At 41.7% G+C, this 16448-nt stretch overlaps 1 protein-coding gene across 1 annotated transcript in view; it reads left to right on the forward strand.

The window, feature by feature from the left end:
* The first annotated feature begins 471 nt into the window (after positions 1–471).
* The window catches only part of BTBD3 (BTB domain containing 3), a 36278-nt gene continuing 20301 nt past the window's right edge, over positions 472–16448 (forward strand). Inside the window, exon 1 of the mRNA XM_040447710.1 lies at positions 472–635. The gene's annotated coding sequence lies outside the window, so the exon portion shown is untranslated. The remainder of the gene's footprint in view (positions 636–16448) is intronic.

The raw sequence follows: 16448 nt of genomic DNA on the forward strand, positions 1-16448 counted from the left end.
GCTTCTCAGTGAAGTTTTATCATCACCCCGATCCAGCAGCAACTCTCCTTCCCCAAACTGCCGAAGAGTGTAGTGCACTCGCCTTATCTGTTCAAAGAGAACGATGCAATCACTGCAGGAAAAGCAATCTCAAGCCAATGGTTCCCCCATTAATGGAGACCGCCCTGGTCCTGCACAAAGGGTCTCCCAAAGTAGGTGCTCAATAAATGTTTAACACATTAGATGAAGCCACCCGAGAAAAACACCTGCAGTCTGTGGGACAAGGGCGAATGCGCCTCACAGTGGGGAGGTCTCCTGGCCTTCTTCGCCTCTTCTCCCTTTCACTGGTCCAGGGTCACCAGTCTCCCAGAAACAGGACCCCAGGAAGGGACAGGCAGTGCGCATGCCCCTTATTTATCCAAGGCTGCCTCCAGGCGCGTGGCCAGCTTGGCCCCACCCCCTCCCGGCTCCCGGGCGCGCGCGCGCGGCCCCGCGGAGCGTGCCCTGCGTGCGGGTGCCCGCCAAGCCCGCCGGGCGCTGGATCCCCGAGTGCCCGGGCCGGGGCCTGAGGAGTGGGCACCGGGCCGGGGTGGCGAGCGGCGAGCAGCAAGCACCGCAGGCGGCGGCGACGCCAGAGGTGACGAAGAGCGCGGACGGTGAGTGAGGGCGCCGCGGGTGAGCGGGCGGGCGCCTCCGCGCGTGCGCAGCACCGGACCGCCTGGCCAGGGGCGCGCTCCCGGCCCCGGGCCGAAGGGGCCGTGCGCGGCTGGGCTGGGACGGGTCCGCCGGTCGGCGTCGGGCTCCGGGATGCGGGGTGCCCGGATACCCCGCCTTCGCTCGGGAAACGCTGGCCGCGCGTGAAGCCTTCCCGAGGGGTTCCAGGCGGGATGGTGCCGGGCCCGAGAAGAGGTCCTGGCGCTGTGGCCCGAGGGGCTGGGCCAGCTGCAGCCGAGGGACGCGGGGGTTGGGGGGGCGAAGCGAGCCCACCCGGGCACCAGCCGGTCACACGGGCGCCCGCAGTGTGCGCGACCCGCGGAGGTGGCGGAGGTCCAGGGAGGGGGCGCGGCCGGAGAGCTTTGGCGCCGAGCAGGTGGCGGGGGCCGCGCCCCTGGCCCGGGGAAGCGCCTGCTTGGAAACGCGAACAAACTTCCCTGAGTAACTTTATTGAGGCGCTGCCAGCGGGGCCCGGATTGGGGGCTTCAGAGACCCACACCCCGTCCTTGCCCAGCCCTGGTCGCCGCAGAACCCCAGCGAATGATGGTGGGCTACTGGGGGTCTGATTTTCTTCTGGTGCTGGAGCTCGTACTCCCAAGTTGTGAGCGTCATTCATGGCCCATTCGCTCTTAAAATAGGTGTATAAGTTTGGTGTTTCGGTAAGAACGGTGTTTGCTGTCCTGGGAAGAAAAAGATTATGCTGCCTAGTCTTTTTTATCTCAAAGAAAGTATTGTTAGAGCATTCTGGGGATTCCTATTTATCAAGAAACCTATTGTCCTGTGTGTGCTTGGGGAAAGCCAGTAATTCTATTATTAGCCTTAAAAAGACAAAGGGAGATAATTGTGCTTTCTTTTTCTTTTTTTCCCCTCTTTTAAAAATACTCTTTACCACCTCACCAAATCACGGAGTACAGTAGTTCCCAAAATTGGCTGAAGAAGAGAACCACTGGAGAGTTTTAAAACTATGCTCAAGTAGCACACCCAAGACCAATTAAAACAACGTATATTTTAAAGGTCCCTAGGTGATTCCAATGTGCAAGCATAGTTTGGGAACCGGTGGTTTAATATAAGAAAGTCAAGATTTCAATTTTACGAAGTAGCATTCAGTTTGTAATGGAGGGGATAAAAGTCTAGCTTCATTTTCCAAACACAGGAATCGACAAAGGGTGGTTTGTTTGCCACCGGGGAGGGAGGGAAGTGTCTCTAATGGTTCAAACTTAAACTTAACTATAATGTGACTGTAGCGTCCAGGACATTGTTCTAACTGATGTTTTGAGTTTCCTTTGGGGCTCCTCAGCCCTCCTTCTCTGACCCTGTCATACCCAAGGGGTTTCATTGTCTTTTAACCTCTCAACCCCCCCTCCCCCCATCTTTACCCTTTCTTCGTTCCCTTTTTTTTTAACCATCCTCCAATCCCTGGGAGGATCCCCCTCCCCCGGACTGTTCTGGCTCTGAAGGGTTACTGCGGGTTCCTATAGCAACGAGTCCTCCAGGGGAAGTGGGCGGGTCCTCCTACCTTTGGGTTTCAGACTAGGACTCTTCCTTTTCTGAAGAATTTGAATCACTCTTTCAGTTCTTGGCCTCAGTGCAGGTAAGGGTGAGCTCATACAGTTCCAGTTTTTCTTTCTAAGTAATTACATAACTATTAATGCTGTTGCTTGGCATTAATACTGCTAGCAGCTACGAGGAATATTCATTTTTCCCTGTTTTTGCGCTGAGAACTTGTTTAAGAAAGTTCCAAAATGAGGTGGAAACGATGTTTTCTGAAACAGTTTTTTCCTTTGGGGCACACAGACCTAAGAATTGCATACATCATTTCTCCAAAGTCCTAAGACATCTTACATTTAAGAAATTTTAAAAGTGAAATATAATCCTACAGTCATGCAAAAAATCTCTGGTAATTTGTGGCAAAAAAAAAAAAAAAGTCATTATCAGCCTTTAAACAGTTTGGTTCCTAGAAAGTGTTTTGCCTAGATTCTTTACATAAATTAAACCAATTGTAGTGTTATACTTTAACAAAGGAAAGACACAGTTTGTCTACAAATTTGCCCACTGTTTTCCCTTCCCCAACACAGAAGACACATCCAAACAGATAATTTTATGCTCAAAACAGGTATCCTATAGCCATCGAATTCCAGTTTGCCTTTCAAGGAACTGTTAAAACAGTTCTGAACAAAAAAGTACGGAAATATCATTTACATGTCTTAGGCTTTTTGCTTTTTGAAACCTTTCAAACTTTACTGTGTAAATATCAGAATTCAATCCCATCAATTCCAAAATGCTTTTAGTAGGCCAGTGATTCTGAGCATGCGTTGAGAGTTGAAGAGGTTTTCTCTTGCAACTATCCCCTGTTCTATGTGGTAATTAAACTGTTAACTGGACTATCAAGCAGATTCTGAAAGGCTGATTTTTCCCATTTTACTCTGAGAAAATAATGATAGAAATCTCTCTTATTTGACGGACCTTGTAGTTCAACAGTAATGCTCTGCTAAGATAGTAACTTCTCACCTAATCTTTCCTTTTTGCATCACATGCTTCAAAATTGAGGGCTTCTAAGCAACTCCCATTTGAGAGGATCTATTGTTTCTATGGCTTTTAAACATTTTAAAATAAATTATTCTTGCTGTAGACATTTAGGGAATTAAAAAAAAAAAAAAACAAAGAAAATAAAACTCAGAATCACATCATCCAGAAATAGAACTGTTCATGTGATGGTATGTTTCCATTTGTCCCTTTTTCTTTGTCTGCATATTAAAAAAAAAAAAGGCATTTCAGTTTCATCTGTAGTTTTTTTTTTTTTTAATTTTTAATTTTTTATTTTTTTTTTCAACGTTTATTTATTTTTGGGACAGAGAGAGACAGAGCATGAACGGGCGAGGGGCAGAGAGAGAGGGAGACACAGAATTGGAAACAGGCTCCATCCAGGCTCTGAGCCATCAGCCCAGAGCCCGACGCGGGGCTCGTACTCACGGACCGTGAGATCGTGACCTGGCTGAAGTCGGACGCTTAACCGACTGCGCCAGCCAGGCGCCCCTCATCTGTAGTTTTAAATATGACCTTTTCACTTAACCTTTTCTGTGCCTTTAAATCTTTGAACATAAGTTTTAAAAATATTTTTTTGTTTACTTATTTTGGAGAGAGAGGGCACCAGTGGGGGAGGGGCAGAGAGAGAGGGGGTCAGAGTATTGGAAGCTCTGCCCTGATAGCAGTGAGCCCTGTGCGGGGCTCAAACTCAGGAACCACGACATGATGACCTGATCCAAAGTCGAATGCTCAATCAACCGAGCCACCCAGGTGCCCCTGAACGTAAGATTTTCTAATGATGGATATGCCAAAGTTTATTTCATGAGTTTTCTGTTGTTTGACATATTTGCATTTTAGTGGTTGAAAATTTGGTATGAAATACTGGTTGCAAATCTGACCTTGATCACTTTGGGTTGGAGTGAACTTTATTAATTACCCAATTCTACCTAATAATGCCTACAGCATAAAGATTTGGAGAGATGGAATGAATCATAGAGGAAGGCCTTCAACAGAGTCTGTCTGGCAAAGGAAGTAGGCTCAGAAAGTAAGAACAGACTTGGAGGCAGAGCTGGGATAAATACCTATGCCTGAAAGTCTTGGGGTCTCTGACTTGCTTGGGCTGGATTTATAGCAGAATTCCTGAGGCAGAGGTGAACTCTTTTATGACTCTTGAGGCACAGTGCCAAACTGCTTATGCTAAGACATTGATTCCCTTATGCACCTAATGGTCTCCCACTGTGTCAGCTTTCCAGTGCTTAATCTTTCCTAATTTTCTATAAAAACGCGATCTTATTTTAACTTATCTTCTTTGGTAAGTAGTGAACTTAGTGATTTGCTTCTTGTTTACCTTTTCAAAGCTGTCTGTTCAGGTACTTTGCCCTCTTCACTCTTAGTTGGTGATTTAGAAAAATAATTTTGAATACCTGTTTTATATAGTATTCTGCCTTTATCATATTTGCAGTGATTTTCCCCCCAAAGCTCATTGTTTGTCTCTTAATTTACTTAATGGTGTTTTCCAAACAGCAAAATAGTTTTACTTTAATGTAGTCGAACTTTGTCTTGTCTTTTATGATTTTTCTTTTTTTTTTTTCAACGTTTATTTATTTTTGGGGGACAGAGAGAAACAGAGCATGAACGGAGGAGGGGCAGAGAGAGAGGGAGACACAGAATCGGAAACAGGCTCCAGGCTCTGAGCCATCAGCCCAGAGCCCTACACGGGGCTCGAACTCACGGACCGCGAGATCGTGCCCTGGCTGAAGTCGGACGCTTAACCGACTGTGCCACCCAGGCGCCCCTTATGATTTTTCTTTTACACATTTATGTTTGAAAAACCCAGAAGTGAGGTAAATATAACTGAAATTTTGGAAATACATTAGATTTTTAGGTTTAATTCTGTATTAATGTATGTATATGAATTGTCTTATACCACCTCCTCCTTACCAGTTAGTCACTTCTACCAACACCATTTTTTTTTTAAGGTTTTTTTTTTTTTAATTTTTTTTTTTTCAACGTTTATTTATTTTTGGGACATAGAGAGATAGAGCATGAACGGGGGAGGGGCAGAGAGAGAGGGAGACACAGAATCGGAAACAGGCTCCAGGCTCCGAGCCATCAGCCCAGAGCCTGACGTGGGGCTCGAACTCACGGACCATGAGATCGTGACCTGGCTGAAGTCGGACGCTTAACCGACTGCGCCACCCAGGCGCCCCAAGGTTGTTTTTTTTTTTAATTTATTTTTGAGAGACCAGAGAGACAGAGCATGAGTGGGAGAGGGGCAGAGAGCAAGGGAGACACAGATTCCAAAGCAGGCTCCAGGCTCTGAGCTGTCAGCACAGAGCCCCAAGCTGGGCTTGAACTTAGTAACTACTAACTGCGAGATCATGACCTGAGCCAAAGTTGGATGCTTAACTGACTGAGCCACCCAGGCACCCCCCAACACCAATTCTTAAAAGTCCATCCTTTCCTCATTGGTTATGGTCTTTCCTTTAAGATCTTGACTTAATCTTGGGTCTGCTTCTGTTTTAGGTCTTACTCATCTATGCACCGATCTCTAAACTTAATGCCAAATATTTTGTACTGTGGATTTAGCATACATGAAAATACCTGGTAGAGCAAGTCACGATATTCTTTTTAAAAGTCAGAAGTACATTCATCTGTCCTTTCAGATAAAGATTACCATCTTGCTGTCTTTAAACTAATACAGGCACATAGTTTAAATCCAAAAGGCTTACTGTAAAATAAATGGTCCCTTGCCCCTCTCCCCACCAGCCCCAATCCCCTGAGTCTTCCTCCCCAGTGGCAGCCTTTTGACTGTTTACTGTTTCTTCTGAGTTGTTCACTGGGGCCTACTGTAGGCTTTTTCCTCTTGGTCTGGTCAGAGGATTGTCTTCCAGCATCCTGAGCTGAGGAAAGGATCTAGCTGCTAGTGTTCCCGGAGGGATCTGGCAGAGGTTTCAGAATCCTCTTTGTATAGAGGTCACTTTGGGGAAGGTTCCTGTGGGTTTACAACCCAAAGACTTAACTGTTTCATCTACTTTGTCAGGAATCCATCTCCATTCTTGATGGGTTCTGGGACTGTCAGCCAGACCTTTGCAGCAAGTTAGGTTGGAAGGGCATCCAGGGATGTAGAGCTTCCTAAACAAACTTTATTAACCTAATTTTAGTTTGCCACCCTATGTCACTCTTCTAGGTCAGGTAAGTTGCTACTTGTCTTTCTGCTATCCACATTTGTGATTTTGTTGCAGTTTTCCCCTACAGTTAGGTGTATTTTTGATTTTTGGTGAGGACTCTCATCTACATGTACAGTAGTCAGTGTCTCTATTAAGGGACCTGAAAAGTTGTTATTCAGACCTTCTAGCTGTCCTAACAGAGGGTTTTTGTTTGTTTGTTTGTTTTTCACTGAAGTCCTGATATTTCTTGTTAATGTTTTTCTTCAGTATTTATCTTTCTGTTGCCATTGTGATGGATTCTTCAAATTGGTTATTGTTAGTATAAGATGGTTGTTGATTTTTGTGTATTTATTTATAGCTGGCTATTCTAAGAGCTTTTAATCTAAGAGCAGTTTATTCTCTTGGGTTTCCTCGTTATATAATCAGTTACCGATAATGATACTTAAGTCTACTTCTTTCTAATAATTATACCTTATATTTTGGTTTTATGGCATGCTGACTAATGTTAACATTCTGGAACATTATAAAATGCTTCTGGAGCATTCGTTATCAATAGTAATGGTGGTAATGTGCAAACCTGTGTTCTTTAATAGGAAAAACAGTAGTAAAATATTGGTTTTTGGTTTATCATAATTCCTCATCAGGAGAAATGAAATATATATTCTATTTCCAATTTACCTAGAGGTTGCTTTCTTTTGTCTTGTTTTGTGAAGGGATAGGAATTATATGTTAACAAATTACTCTTAGTAGTTAAAGATTATCACTGGTAGTTCTTTTTGTTTTTAATGTTTATTTTTGAGAGAGAGTGTGAGCAGGGAGGGGCAGAGAGAGAATCCCAAGCAGGCTCTGCACTGTCAGTACAGAGCCAGATGTGGGCTTGAATTCACAAGCCATGAGATCTTGGCCTTAGGCGAAATGAAGAGGTGGACTCTTAACCTGCTGAGCCACCCAGGTGCCCATATCACTGGTATTTCTTAATGGATCAAGTGATTTGAGTCCCAAATATTAAATTGCAGTAAATCCTTTCTTTTGGATAATTCTTTTGTTGTTGTTGTTTATTTATTTTGTGGGAAAGAGACAGAGCATGAGCGGGCGAGGGTCAGAGAGAGAGGGAGACAAAGAATCCGAAGCAGGCTCCAGGCTCTGAGCTGTCAGCACAGAGCCCGATGCGGGACTCAAACCCACAAACCATGAGATCATGACCTGAGCCGAAGTCGGAGGCTCAACTGACTGAGCCCCCCAGGCTCCCCTCCTTTGGATAATTCTTTAGAAAAACAAATTCAGTTCATGAGCAAATTGAACTATAACATCATATTCAATCTGTAATTGTCCTCTGGGGTGAGGGAGGATAGAGTCACTAGGACTTTTTCTAAAGAAACTATTCCAAGTTGCTAAATCCAGCAGTCAGTTCTCATCTTTACCTATTGCCTGCATTGATATAATTGGTCATCCCCTCTCTTTTGACATATGTCATTTGATTTTGAAGATTCCACATGCAGCTACTTTTCCTCCTTAAACTACTAGACCACTAGTTTCACTTTTTCTGTCATTTTTAAAAATTTGCACTGGGTTTTCCTCACCAACCTATTAATTTGGAATGCTTCAGGGCTCAGTTCCTGTAGGACTCTTGTCATAAACAGTTGGGAGACTTCAATAAAATACCATGTAGCTGTTTAAGACTCCCCAATGGATATCTCCAGCAGGGATAGTGCTCTGAAACTTCTGGAGCACATATCAACTACCTTTTTGACTTCTTAACTTGAATACATAAAAGGTACTTCCAATTTAATAGGATTAAAACTGATTTTTTGTTTTTCTCTACACACCTACTCTCCTTGCAGCCTGCCCCGTTTTGGTGGGTGGTAGGTACAGTTTTCAGATTATTCAAGCCAAAAACTTTGGAATCATCCTGACTCTTCTCTTTCTTTCCACATCAAGACTACCAGCAAATCCCACTTATCTTCATATGTATCTAGAAGCCTGTTTTCCAGGTAAATCCAGGATTTCAGCCCCTTTCCTCACCTTTATTGTTCACATCTTTGTCTAAGTTTCCAGGCCTCTTGACTAGATTATTACAGTGACCTCTCTTTTCTCCTTCCCTGGCTTCCTTTTAACAAGTTATCCGAATAACAACCAGAGTGATCTTTTTTTTTTTTTAAGTTTATTTTATTTTGAGAGAGAGAGAGAATGAATGGGGGTTGGTGGAGAGAGAATCCCAAGCAGGCTCTGTGCTGTCAGTGCAGAGCCTGACATGGGGCTTAATCCCACAAACTGTGAGATCATGACCTGAGCCGAAGTCAAGAGTGTTTAACTGACTGACCCACCCAGAGTGATTTTTTTTTTTAATGTTTATTTATCTTGAGAGAGAGTGAGAGGGTGAGTGCTAGTGAGGGAGGAGCAGAAAAGACAGAGAATCCCAAACAGGCTCTGTGCTGCCAGTGCAGAGCCAGACACAGGGCTCCATTTCACAGACCAGGAGATCACGTCAGGCGAACGTGATAACCTCCACACTACGGAAACACACAGAAACCAGGAGATCATGACCTGAGCCGAAATTTTGAAGTCAGGTGCTTAACCGACTGAGCCACCCAGGCTTCCCCAGAGCGATCTTTTTAAAACAGAAGTCAGGTTACACTTAAAACCGTTCCATGGCATTCCATCTAACTTAGAATAAAAGTCAGATTTCCTCATAATGATTCACAAAGCCCAATACAATCTGGCTAGCCTTAACTCTGACCTCTTCCCCACTTCCCCACTTCCCCACTTCCCTCCCTCTCTTGCTTTCCATGCTAGTCATCTTCACCTCCTTGCTGATCCTGAAACACATCAGGCATATTCCCACTTTCAAGTCTTTGTGTTGGGTTTTTCCTGTGCCAGTAATATTTTCTCCCCAGATACATTCATGGCCAGTTTCCTCACCTCCTTTGAGTGAGTCTTCACTAAAATATCACTTTGGCAGTGAGGTCTACCTTATATATAATTGCAAGTTATGGCCTGGATCCCTCTTACAGTGCTCTGCATTTTCTTTTTCTGTAGCATCTATTACCTTCTAAAATACAACCTGACTGACTGACTGACTGACTGATGGTGAATTGTCTTTCCCCACTCCTGCTAGGCTGTAAGTCAAATATTTTATGTCTGTTCATTAAGGTGCCACACGCGTCCAGTACATAGAAGGTGTTCAGTAAATATTTTTGTATGAATGAATGCAGTCTGCCTTCTGGTTTGTTTTGTTTTTTTCTTTTTCAATGATTTTCTTGTAAAGTAGCATAGTCCTTGGCATTATTGGGTCCAACATTAATGATTTAACACCCTACCGGCAATGGAGAAGTTCCAGAACATGTATAATTTACAATGGATATAATAATACACTGGTTATGAGGATTAAGTAGGATACTGCCTGTTAAGTGCTAAATTGTGCCAATGTGTAGGGACAAGTCTCTTAATTGTCAGAAAAGCCTAGCCAACAGCCTTTATTCATATTTGAATCAGGTGAATTATATTCTAGAACCTGCTCTCGGATTTCACCTCTTAACCAAGGGTGGGCAGCAGGCTCACTTTGGGAACTTTTCAAATTACCTGTCTGAACTCCCTGGTAAATATCAGTGATTAACTGTTACTATATTTGTTTTTTAACCAATCTGTTAAAATGGAATGTAGCCATTTTTTGTTTTCTCCTTTTGCGCCTTCTTGCTGTTCAGGACATCTCTCTATCTCTTATGTCCCCTTTAAACTTTATTCCTTAAGGTTGAAATAAATTCTTTTATAAAGTGATTTTGAAACCACTCAGAGCCACAGAGAAGCACATAATTGAACATGATATTGAATCCACGGAATCAAAGCATCTCAAGTCCTTTACCTTCAGCTTCCCAGACTACAATCCCCACAGCAATCATTATAGCAGTCATTTTAGAGTTTTGCTTACAGTATTTCTAGAGCCTCCTTTTGTGTCCTTCCAATTCCATAGTATCTCAAAAACATCAGACTCCCTTCCCTTCTCTTTTGATAGAGCAGGAAGTGTTTGTATGGTTTATCCTGTTGCATTTGCTGTGCAAATAAATGTCATGTGCAGGAAAAAGATGATTTTTTAGAGATCATATAAGCAACCAAAGAATAGACAGTAAACCAAAATGTATCTCCAGAAATGCATAAACCCAATAGCTGTTACCTAAATACAAAAATGTACAATTTTTCTTCAGTCTTTACTTTCTTTTTCCCTAGGCATATCTAGTTCCTTGTATTTTATCTACTTAATTTTTCTGTAGTAGTATATGAGCAAGAGCAATCCCCATATTCAATTAGAGGGTGTAAACGTTTTAGCCGTGATTATCTTTACACATTAGAAATAAAATTTCTGAAGCAACACTGTTCTGAATGCATCTGCCTGATAAATTTGCTCTGCCTTTGAAACTCATATTAGCATCTGGGTTTTATTACAATTATTTTATTTTGAACCCCAAACAAGGTCTTATTGGCCAAGTCTGAATGGAGAGCATTGACCTGCCTTTCTGTTGCTGAATCACAAAATAACCCTTAATTTAGGCTATTTATTAATTGATAGCCCAGTTAGAAAACATGCCATGTTTTTAAAGTTCTACACTTGGTTTAGGAACATATGTAAACATTTGTTTTCTTTCTAAAGATTTTTTTTTTAATTGCCACCTTTTATATGCATTCAGTTTTGTTTTGTTTTGTTTTGTTTTGTTTGGAAGTGGTGCTCTTGCCTACTCAGCACCAGCAAACATACCTACTCTATAGTGAGGGACTAATTATTTTACTTTAGGTCTCTGGACAGATAAGAGATTACCAAGACTCCCACCTATTTTCATACCCTTGTTCATGGAAAATGTAGTAAAAAGTCAAGTGTAATAGTCAAACTACATTTAGATGTCTTATTTGGGGAATGATCTATATTCCTGGAAAGTCTAGAAGATGGTAATATTTTAAATTAGACCTACAGCAGGCTTCTTTTCCCAAAATCTTATTGTCAACATTAAAAATGGCGAGAATCTACCCAGAAGTACCTCCTGCTCAAGATGCAGGTTCAGGCTCCAAATAGCTATTGCTGAATGTTGCTATTTCTTGCATATAGCCTTCCCCCCACCTCCCATGTGGGACATCCATTCTCCATGGGTGCATCCCAGAGTGCTCCCTCCCTTCCCATGATTTTTTCTGGGATCTTAGGAGACAGGGTAAGTAAGTGCTAGAAACTAGCACCCATCTGTTGGAGGGCAGGCAATCAGCACTGGAGGGATAGTGTGCAGTGTGCAGTCACTTCCAGTCCCTGGTGGTCATTTCTTATGGCGGACTCCCCACCCTGTCCCCCAGATGGCTTCACATCTTTCAGTAAGTGTTGTGGAACTTCTTTATGTGAATTAGTAGATTTTCTAGTTAACTTAATACTATTCAACAGTATTTCTCTGGGACCTACAGGATCAGGCCATGCTTACCTGAAATTCTAGGTTACTTTATTATCTACTTTCTCTTGTCAGTGCCATGAAAGACTCCTCAAAATGCCAAATTTGATCCTGAGTTCTTGCTAGCATACAGCTGCCGGCAGGTACTTAAAATCATCACCAGGCAGTGATATATTCTACCAGGTGAGTATTGGTTGGGGATGTCAATATATAATGGTATCTGTCTTAAGTTATAGGAAAATCAGATGCTCAAGTTCAGGACAACCTGTATTCTGATTTTACTGTCTTTGTAATAACATATAATTGTTGGGTTTAGAGTAATTATGAGGATCACAATTCTACCAACATACACAACCCCTGAAATCCTTTTATGAGTGAAGCTAAGAAGGTGTTTGAACATCAGCTCTTTAGTAAAAGGCTGAGGTTTTTTTAAGATTTTATTTTTAAGTAAGGTCTGCACCCAGCGTGGGGCTCGAACTCATAACCCTGATATCAAGAGTCGCGTGCTTCACCAACTGAGCCAGCCAGGTGCCCTAGAAAAGGCTATTTTTAAATGAAAAGTTACTGATGGTAGATTAAATATTTCCTTTTGACTTCATCAAAGTCCTAACCTAAATTTTATTTCCAACAACTTCTCTACTACTTAATACGTATACAGATTTTGATATTCTATAACCTCAAATACTGTAGTATATAGGAAGGTATTAAATTAGTGTGAGAGAGGCATGTTGTAACTTAATGTGTCTTTTTTTTTTTCCAACGTTTATTTATTTTTGGGACAGAGAGAGACAGAGCATGAACGGGGGAGAGGCAGAGAGAGAGGGAGACACAGAATCGGAAACAGGCTCCAGGCTCTGAGCCATCAGCCCAGAGCCTGACGTGGGGCTCGAACTCACGGACCGCGAGATCGTGACCTGGCTGAAGTCGGACGCTTAACCGACTGCGCCACCCAGGCGCCCCAATGTGTCTGTCTTTAAATGAAGGTCAAAAGTGAACAGGGGGGCTCCTGTGTGGCTCACTTGGTTGAGCGGTGGACTTCAGCTCCGGTCATGATTTCATGGTTCGGTTTCTAAGTTCAAGCCCCGTATAGACCTGCTGCTGTCAGCATGAAGCCTGCTTCAGAGCCTCTGTCCCTTTCTCTCTGCCTCTCCTCCACTCCCCCTGTCTCCCAAAAATAAAATAAACATGGTTTAAAAAGTTGAACAATGGGGCGCCTGGGTGGCGCAGTCGGTTAAGCGTCCGACTTCAGCCAGGTCTCGATCTCGCGGTCCATGAGTTCGAGCCCCGCATCAGGCTCTGGGCTGATGCCTCAGAGCCTGGAGCCTGTTTCACATTCTGTGTCTCCCTCTCTCTCTGCCCCTCCCCCGTTCATGCTCTGTCTCTCTCTGTCCCAAAAATAAATAAACGTTGAAAAAAAAAATTAAAAAAAAAATAAAAAGTTGAACAGCAAATTCTCTTAATGTTGGCAGCCATGCTTCCCATCGGGAAACAGCAGAGGTTGCTACTTCTAATTCTCCTAAGGGAATGTAATATAGGAGAAAGTAGATTATTGGGGAGACATATCTGCATCTTTCTTACTGCTTTATGTGAAGTTTCTAGGGACAGTTGTCTGCTCAAAATCTATTTTTATTAGAAGATCTCAATATCATGAAGGTGTCAATTAATAAATCATGCACTTCATGTTCTGTGAATTTTGGGAGGGTGGAGCAAAGCTAAGTTGCCAAACTGTCATAGAAAAAAAATAGAATAATAGTTCTTCGCTGTTAATTTTTGTGGCAGAGATTGTCATGTTATTCTTGTGTCCTCTGTCTATCTACAAAAAAATTTTTTTTGGGAGTGAGCAGTTGAGAATTATGTTTCGAGGATTATTGTTTTCTAGAAGAGTAAAACCAAAAGATGGCATGGATAAACACCTTTTTAAAAGACTCTCTGTTAAAAACCTCTAATGACTGACCACGTTATATGCTTACAGTAAAATCCAAATTCCTTAGGATGCTAGGCAGGCATCCATAGTTCTCATACTTTTTGGTCTCAGGATTCTTTTATTTTGAGAAATCTAGAGAACTTTTGTTTATAGGGGTTATATCTGTTGTTATTTATTGGTGCAGAAATGAAAGTAAAGATAAATTTTATATATTTACTTACATGTTTAAAAATAAATATTTTCTGGCACGTAGGTGGCTCAGTTGGTTAAGCATCCAGCTTTGGCTCAGGTCATGATCTCACAATTCATGGGTTCAGACCCTGTGTCGGGCTCCTTTCTGACAACCTGGAGCCTACTTCAGAGTCTATGTCTCACTCTCTGCCCCTCCCGCATTCATGCGCGTGCGCGCTCTCTCTCTGTCTCTCTCTCTCCCTCCCTCAAAAATAAATAAACATTAAAAAAATAAAAATAAATATTTTGGTTTGAATCCTATGACAAAAATCTGGTCTTATAGATAGGCAGCTGGAAAAGAAAAGACATTTTAATACCCTTTTCAGATTATTGTGAATGTTTGATACCTCATCAAAATTTGAATGGTAGATTTTTATTTTTATTTAAAAAAAGTTTTTTAAGTTTATTTACTTTGAGAGAGAGTGCATGAGTGCGGAAGAGGCAGAGAGAGAATTCTAAGCAGGCTCCGTGCTGTCAGCACAGAGCCTTATGGCAGGCTTGAACTCATAAACTGGGAGATCATGACCTGGACCAAGATCAAGAGTCAGGTGCTGAACAGACTGAGCCACTCAGCCCCCCCTGAATGGTAGTTTTAAAGGTTAATTGCCATGTGAAATGTAAAACCATCAGTGTACTCTTGTTATACTGAAATTCATTGGTCTTTTACTTTGAATGGACCATTTCCCCCCGTGCATGATTCTTTACTGTAATTACATTATTATTAGAAAACATTGGATCAGTGTGTTATGCAAATCCTTCAAATGTTATGTTTCATAATACAATATAAAAAATTACATTCATTTAATAGCATCACCAATCTCATTAGAAACAGTCTTTAAGTATTGGGAAGCTCTCAAACTCAAACTCACCCTGGTGTAATCAAGATTTCCAAAATTTTAAGTTTTGCTCGAACGTTTCAATTTCATCATTGGCAATAATTTTGTTTTGTTTGAAGTGACAGTCTCACTTCATTTTTGAGAAAATGTCTGCTAGATATTTAAATGTGAATAAGCATACTTGGCAAATATTCTCAAGTTCATTGGTGTTCCATGGAAAAAGTGGCTGGTTCAGCTCTAACACAAACAATTGCAGGAGTTTTTTGTTTTTTTTTTTTTTTTTCCCTCAAGGCAACCATTCTATTTCAGTTTCACTAGAAATGCTTTAAGCATACTTCCCATTTCATCACACAGAATATTAAAAAGATGTGTGCTCAAGGGTTAAGGCGTAATTAAATCAACAGTTTTTACTGCTGCATCTCCCAGAGATTCCCCATGAAACTGCATTGATTAAGGCAAAGGTATGCACAGTAGCTAATCTGCATTTGCCCAAGCTGTTTCACCACTATTCCTAAATACTATATCCTAAATACTCCCACTATATCCTAAATACTCCCATTCCCTAGGGCAGGGAAGAATGGGGAAAGAAGGGTGATTTGACTGGTCCTTTGGCTGCTCAGGATTCACTGGAATGATCTTTAGGTGGCTTCAGAACTAGCAGCATCAGTAGTGAAAAGAGTCACACAGCCAGGCTGTGGACCAGTTCTTTGGAGCTTCTGGACAAAACCTTCCCTTTTCTAATTGGAGCAGATGGCTCCTCTCATGAGGGTTCTTGGTTATGCATCGCCACTACCAGATGTTTCTAGAGGGGTTCAGAGGGCTTCAGTCACTTGTACCTACTTCAAATACTTTCTTCACCAGTACATTTCAAAACCGCTTACAATGCTATTTAATACTTTAAAATCATGCATACTTACACAGCAGGCACAAAACAATATATTTACCTTATCCCACCTTCCAAAAAATACATTTGTATAACAAATTTAACTTATTTAGAAATCCACGTTTTTTATTTTTTGCCAACACACAATTCAAGCCATTGGTTTATAACAGTTTGTTAATGTTGTCAACCCTACTAATGATTTTTAAAATCCTTGCTGGTGGTAAAAGTTTCCTTTATAAACATGCAAGAGCTTTTGCAGCCACAGTTAATATATTCAGTTGTTCCACTATTGATATTACTATCTCCATTTATTCTTACTCCAATACTGTAAGAGAATATATAGACCGAAGTTGAGAATTCTTTATTTTTTTGGGAAAAAAAACAAATACTTTTTTACCTAACACTTTGGTTCTTTGTAAAGCATGGTGTAGAGACATGTGTAAGAAGTGTACTTTTCTACTTGTGCTCATGCTCCGCAGTAATCTTAATGTGACATTGCCCATCCCTGGCACTGTGTTTGTTTGCCATGTAGGCGTGAGTTTCCAGACTGTTCATATACCGAGCCCTGTACACACAGCCTGTTTTATTACTTTGTTTGAAGATTGGGTGTGTCTAATGTAGTGGAAATTTATCCATTCAATGTTAAATATAGACGAAACACATTTCAAAGGAAAAGTCTCTTTAATTATCTGTTTTTTTAGATTATTCATATGACTGCTTTCTTCCTTTCATGTGAATTGCCGAGAATTTATTTTCCTTTCCAGTTCATTA

Source organism: Herpailurus yagouaroundi, unplaced genomic scaffold (genome assembly GCF_014898765.1).
Source record: "Herpailurus yagouaroundi ecotype Mexico unplaced genomic scaffold, PumYag 196, whole genome shotgun sequence".
Taxonomy (NCBI): domain Eukaryota; kingdom Metazoa; phylum Chordata; class Mammalia; order Carnivora; family Felidae; genus Herpailurus; species Herpailurus yagouaroundi.